This window comes from Oryza glaberrima, chromosome 5 (assembly GCF_000147395.1).
Source record: "Oryza glaberrima chromosome 5, OglaRS2, whole genome shotgun sequence".
NCBI lineage: Eukaryota > Viridiplantae > Streptophyta > Magnoliopsida > Poales > Poaceae > Oryza > Oryza glaberrima.
In genome coordinates this window covers 1,991,326-2,003,549 of record NC_068330.1, presented here as the reverse complement: position 1 = coordinate 2,003,549, position 12,224 = coordinate 1,991,326, and positions in this window count along the sequence as shown.

Below are 12,224 nucleotides of genomic sequence, written 5' to 3'. Positions count from 1 at the left end.
CTAGAAAACTTTTTTGCATTTCATATTGCACCGAATCGAATTGTATCATTTGCATATTTTTTGCAGGGTAACCAATATTGACAACACATGAGAGAAATTTTGACGACGTATTGCAAAGCTTCGGCCTATATATAAGTCGTGGAAAAATAACCAAAGCAACTAAAAATAATCTATGAGTAAAAGTCTTATATCTGTGTCATTGGTGATTTAAAAACCAATGTTTCAAAATAGACCACGACCAAAATAACTCCCAAGTCTTTTTTGTTGTTGTGGCTAATAAAGCTAATAAACATAATTAAGGTGAGAGTTTTTTTTAGGAAAAAAATCAGTCGTCCTTTTAAGCTGGCTATACGTGGAAATTAAGAGCAAGGATAATAGTAGAACTCACTTTTTACTATTAGCTCATCTTAAAACTAACATATATAATAGATTAGATATAAGGTTAGCTATAATTTTCTTCTCCTCTCTCTATCTCTCACTTATACATTCAATTTATTTATCTTGCAGCTTGTGTTAAGTTAGCTTTTGCATGAGAGCCAATACCCTCGATTTTTTTTTGTTACCTTTCTCCTCCACGTAAGTTTACGGTAGGCTTAGCTCACTATTTATACTTGCTCTCATAGACGGCATATTGCCTGCATAGGCCTTTTGTTAGTGATGGTAAAACCGAGCTGCCTATGAAAAATGCATTTTAGCAGCTTCTGAAAACTATTACCGTAGTAGTGGTTTGCTATTATTTCTTTTGCTAATTGAATTTGTTTCCAACTTTCCAAGGAGGAAATTATAGAAAGGTAGGGACACCAAATTAAAGGGCAACGTATTAGCACGCGTGACACTGTACGTCATAAGTACTCCTGGCTGCACCTTTCATGACACCCGTATATATATTGGCAGTACATACCTGCTGGCTGCTGCCCGTATAAATACCTTAAACTTTACGTATATACCCCAGCTATATATATCATTATTATGCTTAATTTATATATTCCCTCTATATTTTAATGTATGATGCCATTAATTTTTTAACCAACATTTGACCATTCGTCTTATTCAAAATTGTCGTGCATATATAAAAATATTTATGTCATGCTTAAAGAAAACATTTGATGATAAATTAAATCACAATAAAATAAATGATGATTACATAAATCTTTTTTAATCAAACGAATGATCAAACGTTGGTTAAAAAGTCAACTGCGTCATATATTAAATTATGGATGGAGTATAATATACAGCTGGTGCATGCCCTATCTACTGTATATACATTCATGCATGTCACATGCATATCATACGGTCCATTCGTTTCGTTTGGCCTATCCTATCCACAGATGTACGCTAGCTATAGCTAGCTAGGCACAACTGTCCGTATTGTATGAGCGTATATATCTACGTACATAAATACATGGCATGCATACGTGCATGTACGTACACCTACACTAGCTGCTGTTCAGACGTCGTTTTTATCAATTTCTGCCCAAGTGTGGTGTTTTAGCATGCATGCATATGCATATATATGACTACTGGATATGGATGCTTTGCAAATAAATGACGCCAGCTCTGGATATCGACCCACTATAAATTCTGCATTATTCATGCATGATTACATGTATTCTGGGGAACAAGCTGTATTTATCCCTAGCAATTCAACAGTAGAAAAATGATTTTCGTTGGTTCCCGACCCCTAATTTTATAAGCGCACAAAAATAATTAAAAGCCGTCTACTTTAAATTTAACATGGTATATATATAGGGTCGAAAGCTTCATCATATATATAAATAAAATACCACGGACGGTCGCCTAAAACAGGCACCTATATATGTAAATAGAAAGAATTTCACTTGTGTAAACAAAATACCACACATATATACCCATGGTAACACAATTTTCTCACGTGGCTGTCCTAAGAGTTGGCCTACAAAAATGATTCATTTATACGCTCGATGCAATTAAGTTGCGCCCATCTATGTTGAAGACATTTTTCAAGCGGTATGTACTCTTAAATGCCTGTTTGTGTCTGTTCTTTTCGTCTCCCTCACGCTACTACTTAAACTATATCCACTACTTCGGAAGTGAATCACCAGATACATCCTGCACTACTACGCCACGCCTCCTCACCTCCCACGCTGTCTATTTTCTAATAAATAGAGAACACTGTGTGTTTTTTTCTCAACGTGCTCTCCCTCTTTGCATTCTTCTCTATCTGTGGCCATGATGGACTCGACGTGCCAGCCATAGTACACTTCCACCACTGAGGAGGAGGAGAACAACGGCGGGGGACCTCTGACGGGGACACCACCTCCTCCTCCTCGTTGTCGCTGCCACCATTGCCATGTGAAATGCTTTCCGATGATTAGGATAGCGATGACAAGTGGTGGTACAACAGGTCCCCGGTGAAGGACTCTGATGAGGATCCGCTGTTAGAGGAGGAGGAGAACGATATGATGATGATGACTGGAGTAGCGATGAGGGTGAGAGCTGAGAAAGATGATGTAGAGGTGGCCCTAGTGTGGAGGCCGAGGAGGAAGCAGTCACCATGAATGCCTACACAAATACCTAAATCTCTCTACAAGCTCTTTGACTAGAGGCGGATTTAAAATTGCCTATATAAATAGGTTACCGATCGTGTAGAAAAATATTTACCAGTGTCTCTTGGAAAGTAAAGAATGTTATTAAAAGGAAAAAAAATGAAATTAATAGCTGGCTAGAAAACAACTAACATTCGTTCTTTTTTCCTTCTAGAAACCAAACTACAGGACTTTCTTGCATTACACTGCTCGTTCCGGATGGGTACGTCAGTACGTCTGGCCCGGTCACGCTCCATCGATGGTAACTGTTACCTGCTCATGTTTAACTAAATCATTTAAAATATATCCGAAGGAGCTGTATATTTCAAACAATCAATATCAACTACTCCCTCCGTTTCACAATGTAAATCATTCTAGCATTTCCCACATTTATATTGATATTAATGAATCTAGACATATATATCTATTTAGATTCATTAACATTAATAAGAATATGGAAAATGTTAGAATGACTTGCATTGTTAAACGGAGGAAGTAGGTATTTACTGATTCAAAATTTAGAATTATTAGTTAGACATGAAAACAATATACAACCCTCCATATAAGGTGTTTTAATTTAATTTTGTCATAAGTTGAAGTTCTTTTAACTTTGACTAAGTTTGTAAAAAATAATTATCAGCTACAATAATAAATAAATACACTATATATTAAGATATATTTTATAGTGTCTTTTAATGTGACTAATTTGATATATTGTAGATGTTGGTGTATTTTTAATGTAAACTTGGCTAAAGGTAAAGAAGTCTTGAATTATAACAAAACTAAAACATCTTATAGAGCAATGGGAATATATTGACAAAACAAAAACATCTGATTTTCTGAATTTTTATAGCTACATATATTCTCCAAATCTGGATGAAAATATTGACCGTTTTAAAAGAACTATAACGATTGAAGATTTTGAGAGTAGCTGTAGCTGCTAGAAGCTCCCTAATATACGGTACCATTATTTCCACTGTGAAGCAAAATCGGTATGGTTCATGGCTCCATTTGCAGCTGTGGGAGATGCATGCATGAATTGAAGCTCCATTTAATTTGTAGCACACATTGCCAAAATAAAACTGTCTGGGATTGCAACAAATCAACGTGAATATCACATGCATTAACGAGGAGGTAGGGGACATACAACTGTTTGCACAATCCACTTTTGCCTGCTTACGAATTTAAGAGAACGAATATATAACTCGATCGATCATCGATAGTATCTAAATTATTTGATGAATCCAGCAGCATACGTACGACGCTGTTAGATTATATTATACCGGCCCCAGGGACAGCATGCAGCCATATATATATGTACGTATACATGATCAGGCTCTTTGATTGATTTGTGCTATAGTTCGTCGTTTGTCCGGCATGCTTGTTCGTATACACAAAGCACATCTTTGCATTGCATACAGTGTAGTGATGATTAATTAGCATGATTAATCAGTTATGTATGTGTTGTACGTTCTAACCACTAACTCACTGAGTATGTACGTATGCAAGTACACACGTACACAAACCGATGATTAATTGCCAATAATATCAGTAACTTGTATTGTATTGCACACAACAGTATAATTAGTTAATGAATTACTTGATTGAATTTTCTTTCAATTATATTAAAAAAATATGCATCGCGTCTGCACACCACGCGCACACAACTAATACGCCTCCCTTATATTAACACACGCTTAGAAAGACGGAGATCATCGATATATCCTAATTAACCTTGTTATAGAGCCCTCACCACCACCACAATTTTGGTTATAAATTTGCCTAGTATCTTGGAAGGTTGCTAACATTACCAACAATTCATGTTCAGGTGTAAATTGAAAGCTCAACAAACTCGAACTTTGAAAAGGGGAAAATAACATGCACACGTATATATATCTATATACTACGTAGTACGTAGAAACGTAGCCACCACGTCCAAATTTTAAAAAGCGTGTGTTGCTTTCTCTCCATTTATACAATTAAATTGATGTTGATTTCCTTTTGCATGTGTCCTCGTATACAAGACACATCAAACTAATATGACCAAATATATATATTTCTCTCCCTGGCCTGTCATATATCATACCATCCATCGATCGTCCGGCAATATAATGGCACATTATACATACAAGCAGTGTTCATATATAATTACTTGCTCCATTTTAAAATACTAGTATAGAACCCGTGCGTTGCAATGAAAAACAAATTGAGTTTCTAACTTATTAAATCAACTAATAAGCACTTGTTTAGTCTAAGTAATATCATGTTTTTTTTATTGAACAAGTAGGTGATTTTCAAATTTAGGAGGAGCCAAAAGTGAAATGAGAAAAGGACTTGTTGAAAGGTGGTGATGTAATAGTATATATTGTAAGGCCCAGATGTAGTGATAAGGGTGAGAACCACCACTACTAGTATAGATAGCAATCTAGAATCGAATTAGATATATTCTTATACTACGAATCCAGGTAGTTCTATTCAGATTCGTAGTACTAGATATATCTACGAGTTTACTAGTATATATTTTGGGACGAACGGAGATAGTATACACTTAATTATCATTTAATTACTAACTCAACCAATAATCGGTAGTAGTTATGTAGTAATAACGACCATTTGTCGTTAAGGGATGGCAAACAACAACAAGAACAAAGGGCCAACGTCAACCATTTGGGTGTGTGGGTCGTGCTGCCCCCCTCGTACTGTCAATACCAAAGACAACAACTTCTTGTACGTACTATATTAGCTACCCTACTTGTACTATTCTAGTACAAATTAAAGGTGTGAACCAGCATGCATGAAAGATGGTTTGAAATTATTTTAAAATTAAACAACAATTTGGGTTTATCGATGGGTCCTAGCTAGATTCTGGTATGTGTACTCCCTCAGTTCATAAATATTATTATATTTATAGGAGTTCCAGCAAACATTAATGTTTAAGGTACGTAAAATTCTATTGCCTTCACTCCCAATGATACAGATAATTGCAGTAAATCTTGAGAGGTGATCATTGGATTGGGAAAGTATATATTACTCTAGAAATGTTTATATTTGTGGACAAATATCAAAGCTAGAAATGAATGCTTACATTATTTTCCTATTTACAATTAATCTTGCATTTTTAGTAATGGATATTAAACCTAAGCCTTTGCTTCAACAGAAACTACAACCACAATTCTTGATTTGAAGTTCAAGCATGAAAATATTTAATGAAAGATAAAAAGACAACATAACACCACCAACAAAAGAATAGAAAGCAATTAATCTTTCTTGACAAGCATGTTTGATCTGGACCTAAATGCATATCTATGTAAAGATATTGGCAGAAATATATACAAAATAAAGGAGGAAGATATGAATATATTGATGGAGTCAATCACCGGCGGCACCGAATTGGCTGTGTTGGTCAATATAATTGACGTTATATATAAAAAAAAAATCATCTCATGCTCAATTCGATGAACACGACGGCACATATATAAAATATATACCACGAATAATGCATGATTCGATTTGGTACCGTGTCATTGGAATATATGGAACCATGCATGTATCTTCTTTGCTCATTTTTTTTCAGGAAAAAAACATTTAGATTCCTTCAACGGACGACAGCGCCGACCAGAACTGCTTTTGTCGGTCCAGTGATAATTAACAGAATAATATATATTATATACTAGCACACTGCCATCTTAATCAGAAAATCAGAAAGCAATCAAAAATATGTTTCGGTTGTCTTAAAGGATAGAGATAGAAAATATATGTTTCGGTTGTCACATAATTCAATTATTTATAAAGATTCTTAGCTAGTTTCTGATATATATGGTACACTAGTAGTGATTTCAACATTAAAAAAAATATTAGGCGTGTTATAATTAGCATCGATCTATAATTTAGTTTTTTTATTTGCTTATTTCTCATTCAAAGATTGACGTTCTTACTCTAGCAGGCCATAGATACAACCATAAATAGTTCTTTGGATTAAGGAAAAAAAATCCAGCAAATCCCCTACCGAAGATCCCAGTATAGAAAGGCCCCTAAATTTCCTCTTAGAGCATGTATAAGGGCATGTACAACGATCTTTATTAGTAGTCTCTCTATTGCCATGCAAGTAAATTGGATGACATGGAAGAAAGAGAAAAGAGGAAAGAGAAATATGGTTGTTATGCATGACAACAGCTCAGAGTTGACTCTTAACATTTATTAGAGTATTTTTTATTGCATGGTGGTGAAAGAAAGGAAAGAAGAGTAAGAAATTTATTTTTGATACATTAATGATTAGAGACCATATTGTCTCCAACTGTTGTAGGATGCTAGTCTCTAGATAACGTAGAGCTCATACCTGACTCTACCTTTGTACATGCCCTAATAGAGGGCTGTAAGTCGGCTAAATGCTGAGGTGGAGGAGAGAAGAGAGGAGAGAGAGGAGAAGCGGGCTGTAAACTTACAACCGACTTGTACTCAAGAATCAAGAAATTCGGTGAGAGAGACAAGTAGACCCTATATATATTAATTGTAAATAGCTAACTATTATATGTGTGGGCTAAGAAAAGGCTGTAAACAATCTTATAGCTAACAAGTCGACTGTATTATTAGCCTTGCTCTTACAACCCCTAGACATGAGAGCTCTAAACCACAGCTCACATCTATACTTTTTTTTTGGGGGAAAGATATTTTCGTTGGTGGCGCCCTTCCATCCATCCTTAATTATATACGGGTGCAGCTAGACCGTCAGCCCTCCTCCAATTGTTTTCATGGCAGTCACGCACCACCCTTCCAGTCCTACCCTGCACCTTCTCCAGGCCACACGAACTTTGTTGTCGTTGTTCCGCCATCACCGGAACCCTAACTCAGCTGCCCGTTGTCATCCCGCTTGGCTGCCCATATGCATTCTTGGGCGGACGAGCTAGGAACGCTGTCATGCCATCTCCAATTGTCTCCTAAGCTCATCACCTCCTCAGCCACCACTCTGAGCTCACCCATCACACTGCCGTTGTCTTCAACAGCCCCCCAAGCCCTAGTGTCTGCCGCTCTTCCTGTCGTCCTTCAAATCATTCCTGAGCTCTGGCCAGGCCACGCCATGGGCCGCTAGTTCAAGGCATGGTTGTTTTTTTTCACTCAAAGATTTAAATTGTGGTGTTTGAAATTACAAATTCCAATATAGTTGAATCCCATGCATTGGAAATATTCATGTTTAATTATTGTGATGCCAAACTATACGTAACATATAATGCATATTGAAATTGAAGAGAACAAGAAATAAAAGTTGTTGCTAGAGTTGAACGTATTTTATTGTTCTCAGCAAACGTTTGATCTTCACGGGCTTAAAATGGGGGCTGTACTGAAGATTCTCCACCGAGAAGAAACACATGATTTATTTACAAAATGTGTTGTCAAACTTGTATAACTCACCTTTACTTTAAAAAAGTTATAACTTAACCTCCAATATATTAAAATATATATACCGATATTTATAGTATATAATATATTTGCATCAAAATATTTTCAAAATATATTAATTGTTCAAAAATGAATTATTAATTATTGATTTTAGCGTCACACCAAAGTCCAAAGACATTTAACCTACTAATACTTTCAGCCTCTGTATAATTAAAATGCACATAACCAACTCACACACGCATAGGCATAAAGCTTCCATTATCTTAAAAAAAATATCCAAACACATAGTAGGCATACACATGTGCACATTTCATGAAATCTGTTGACGCTGGATTACATTCTTGTCTTTTCGCTAGCCAACAAGGGGATATGAAAACTGCTAACAAATTAAAGTTAATCATGCGATTAACGAAAGGGAGAGATCGACCGATGAGGAGCCCCAGCACGTACAGGGGCCGGAGATGTCGATATTGTGATTTGCTGTAAAATGTAATGTACGACGTAGGTGTGCGTGCACCGACAGGAAGAACCTGCGCAAGAGCTATAAAGCAGCAACGAACTGTCACAAAAAAAAGAAAAGGGAGAAAAAGGCTTCCCCATTTACAAATGCCTTCCAATCATCGCAAAAAGGCTAGCTCTCGATCGATCTAGGGCTCAACGATTCGATTCTCTTGATTCATCATCGTTTGCAAAGACCAGATCGATATTTGCACGATCGATTTGATCGCCTTTCCATCGATCACTAGCAGTACTAGCTAGGCTACTAGCATAATCAGCTGCTTTTTCCTATTTAATCCATATATATGCCTCTAAAGCAGGCATGGTCTCTTAAGTATTCTTTTATACTTTTTGCTAGAGACTAACACTTAGCATCCACGTCTCACAACTAAACTTAATCATGATGAACTAGGTGTAAAACCATATTAAACACACCTAGCTATGGAATTCTTTTTATTTTTTGAACTTCTTTTTAAATTTTAAAAATAGATCCTTCCAAAACTTATCTACAGAATATAAACCTTTTGATCATGCTATCACTTGTTTTGGAAAAACAACACTGACACGCTATATACAGCGGGCGCGACATTTTTGTCTTGCCACACTAGTGAGGGTAGCGTGAGAGTATTGTTTTGCCACGTCAGTCCTGCTAGTGTGGCCAAAAAATTTAGATCTTGAAAATAAATTTTAAAATCATTTATTTTTAAAATTAAAAAATCCCTGGCTATATATGTATGCCATCCGGTCACAGAAGGCCGGCTAGCATCCTCTCTCTATTTAAATATGTATTGAATTAATTATGATAATTTTTAACGGCCATATAAAGTGTGGATAAGAATGATGTAGAATCCTATCTAGATATATGTGGCTAGCTACGTGAAATTAAATTTTATAGAGCCGCCATGTTAGAAATGCAAAGTAGATAGGCATGATTAACAAAGTGCTGCTTCTTCCAATATATAGGACGCTTCCTAGCCGGCCGGCCAGCTAATTAAAGGTGCCATTGCCCATTGGCCTCGTCAATCGTCCTATGGCATGTACAATAATATAGGGCCACGCCAACACGCCAGCTTTTAGCGTCACACATTGGATTATCTTTTCTAGGTGAATATATATATATATATATATATATATATATATATATATATATATATATATATATATATATATATATATATATATAAAATCAGAAAAAGTTTCTTTTTCTAGTTGAAGGAGAAAGAGTATTGCAGATAATTGTTATCGATGTTTATAAGAGGAAACAACATATGAATATATGTGTGTGGGGATTCTAATTAACACTAGCTAGGGAATTTGTTTTATTATTTGAACTTTTATTAATTTAAAATTTAAAAGTAAATTCTCTATTTTTTTATTAAACAAGGTATTTTTTTCAAGCAACCGAGATGACCTAGCAGGCAACACTGTCACGATATAAAGAATTGCATGGCAAGTACTATAGTACTGTGCACTGTTCATAGCATGGGATCGGAATATTTAACTTGCCATGCATGCCATGAAAAAGTTCTTGTCACATCATGATCTTTTACTAGAGTGATAAGTTGTATTGCTAATTTGTCGTGTCATGATTTTATAAACATTTTACTCATAATTAAAGTTAGAGTAAGTTTTACTTATGATTATGTGGATAAATCTTAAACGTCCTTTTTTATTCAAACGGTAGTTTACACTACAGATTAAACTATGTATTTTCCATTTTTAAGTTATATCGGCTCAGCAATGTTGTTATACCACACCAATTAAAATGGCTTAACTAGAAATTATAAGGTTTAAATTTGGAAACAAGTTTTTCGAGTGTTTATATTTTAAAAGTTTAAATTTAAAAAGGTAAAAAATAATAAAAGTTCTCTACAACTAGGGAGACAGCCAGACATATATTGTACGTCCGATCTACTAGGAGTCTAGACCGGCGAATCAGCAATGATGGCTGCCTTTGTTATATTCATGTCGTACTACCTTAGTCCCATTGTTGAATCAAAACTAATGGATGTTTCCACATAATTTTGCATAGAAATATTAAATTTTGTACAGATACAAATTTATTTTGTATATATAATAGAATTTAAAGTAGAATAGGATATGACATACAAACATTAGCTAATATTGTCATAGACATAATTATATTTTGTATAATCACTATCTACTAGGATATAATTGTCTGACAATTGCATTTATAGATGAGCTCGTTTCTAAGTACTTCTTCATGTGTATTTGAGGATAAAATGCTACCTAATGATTTAATTATGATTAAGAATAATGGAAAAGACCAAAGAGAGATGCTAGGAGATGGACAAGGTCATCATGGGTGTTCAAGACAAGATGAAGGCCCAACACATATCAAGTTGGAGTTTACCTCGGGCTCGAAGAGAAGTTTGTTCTAAAAATGTCGCCCAAGTCACATTCAAACTCCGTTTTTGACGTTCTACCTATGTATGGAAAGGTATAGGTTTGGAGGAGAGTGGAGAAAAAGAAGAGAGGAGGAGGAAAAATAACTTAGGAAACACCTAAGTCCTAGAGATTATAGAGAGATTTATGTGGAAGTTGTATATAGAGTTGTTTCTATGTGTTTCTTCTTCTCCCCACAACAAGATTCTATGGCCGTATCACTCATTAAGATTTGTGCAATGTCCTCAACCCTATCCCATCTTCTTTTTCCTCTCGACACCTGCTGCGTTGCCATTGCATCCCTCTCCCATGTGCCACCCTTGGCCCTGACCTCACCAACACCGGTGAGACCCCCTCCCTCTTCCTCTCTTTCCCCTTTCTCCGCTACCCTCCAAGCGGCGGCGCCGAGTGCCCCAGCCACGCTTTCTTCCTCATCTTCAGCAGTGAGGAGCAACATTGCCGCCCTTGTTGCCTAACCACTCTGGATTCCACACCCCAACCATTGTCCACCAACACTGGCTCACTGTCCTCTCTTGTGATTGAGGCAATGCCACCACCACCTCACCTGGTAGCTAGCCCGCCACCACCATGGCCATCCCTATATATAAGCCGGGGAGCACCCTCCACTTCCCGCCCCCAAACTCTCCTCATGGTCACCACCCCAAACCTAATTCTTATGTTCTTTGCAAGAGTTCAGAGCTTGCTATAGACGAACACAAAGAACGAGCTTTCGAGCATATCAAACGATTGGAAAATCATGTGATTTCCCTCTCAAAATGTGTCGAGTAATGTATAGAGAATTCTTTAAAAAAAAAGTGTAGGTGGGTTTGGAAAGCTTGCTCTAGTCATTCTCTATACATCATTCGACACTTTCTTTAAAAAAAACATGGATTGTCATTTCTAATAACTTGTTGTCACTTTATTAGATTTAACTTTAATTAAAACAGTCACTACTACAAAACATCAAATAGGTGTTGGCACTATAGGTGCCGGAAGTACTAAAACCGACACCTATAGACCTTTTCCCACATCCGCGGTCCAAAAACACCTATACTATAGGTGTCGATTTTTTGAAGAACCAACACCTATAATAAGTTAAATGGGTTGGGTTTTTAAAAAAACCGACATCTTTTAAAAACCGAGACGTGAGCCGAGACGCCGAGGCGTGTCTCTCTCGGTCTCATCGCTTGACTGAGCAGATAGGGAGGAGAGCGCCTCTCTCTCTCTCTCTCGGTCATTTGTTCTTATCCTCAGTCTCTCTCTCTACCGCACTTTCTCTTCTCTTCACCTTCTCTTCTCTTTCTCCTCTCCCGGCGGCGGGAGGAGCGGCGGCCTCCCGGAGGGGCCCTCCCTCCGCGGCAG